General features: G+C 52.3%; 2 non-coding genes across 2 annotated transcripts; both read right to left on the minus strand.

The window, feature by feature from the left end:
- Positions 1-296: 296 nt before the first annotated feature.
- On the minus strand, positions 297-415 carry LOC119342709. Its single transcript, XR_005165685.1, has one exon. It is a non-coding gene; the product is annotated as a 5S ribosomal RNA (ribosomal RNA).
- A 297-nt stretch (positions 416-712) lies between these two features.
- On the minus strand, positions 713-831 carry LOC119342710. The gene has a single exon (XR_005165686.1). It is a non-coding gene; the product is annotated as a 5S ribosomal RNA (ribosomal RNA).
- Positions 832-941: the final 110 nt, after the last annotated feature.

The raw sequence follows: 941 nt of genomic DNA on the forward strand, positions 1-941 counted from the left end.
ACATGTTACCCCGGTCTTCGTCCCTTATCCTTGCCCCTCCCAGCTCCACTACAAAGACGATTGTACATTGCTTTGGCCGCTCCCTCTCAACTACGGAGACGAGTTTAACGCGGTTTCCACCCCTCCCTCTCAACCGCACCAGTGCACGCTTGCCGCGCCACAACGCCGACGCTGGACCCGTGAATCGTGAGCACCCAGCTATGACTTACCGCACTCGTGCAAAATAATAAAACACGGTAAATATATTACTTACACGTGCGTTTTGTTTTGCAAGCGGCGCGAAAAAAATTAAAAAGGGAATGCAACACGAGGACTTCCCAGGAGGTCACCCATCCTAGTACTACTCTCGCCCAAGCACGCTTAACTTCGGAGTTCTGACGGGATCCGGTGCTTTAGTGCTGGTATGATCGCATCCGACATGTTACCCTGGTCTTCGTCCCTTATCCTGGCCCCTCCCAGCTCCACTACAAAGACGATTGTACATTGCTTTGGCCGCTCCCTCTCAACTACGGAGACGAGTTTAACGCGGTTTCCACCCCTCCCTCTCAACCGCACCAGTGCACGCTTGCCGCGCCACAACGCCGACGCTGGACCCGTGAATCGTGAGCACCCAGCTATGACTTACCGCACTCGTGCAAAATAATAAAACACGGTAAATATATTACTTACACGTGCGTTTTGTTTTGCAAGCGGCGCGAAAAAAATTAAAAAGGGAATGCAACACGAGGACTTCCCAGGAGGTGACCCATCCTAGTACTACTCTCGCCCAAGCACGCTTAACTTCGGAGTTCTGATGGGATCCGGTGCTTTAGTGCTGGTATGATCGCATCCGACATGTTACCCCGGTCTTCGTCCCTTATCCTTGCCCCTCCCAGCTCCACTACAAAGACGATTGTACATTGCTTTGGCCGCTCCCTCTCAACTACGGAGACGAGTTTAAC

The sequence above is a fragment of the Triticum dicoccoides genome, unplaced genomic scaffold (genome assembly GCF_002162155.2).
Source record: "Triticum dicoccoides isolate Atlit2015 ecotype Zavitan unplaced genomic scaffold, WEW_v2.0 scaffold10267, whole genome shotgun sequence".
NCBI classification, from domain to species: Eukaryota; Viridiplantae; Streptophyta; class Magnoliopsida; order Poales; family Poaceae; genus Triticum; species Triticum dicoccoides.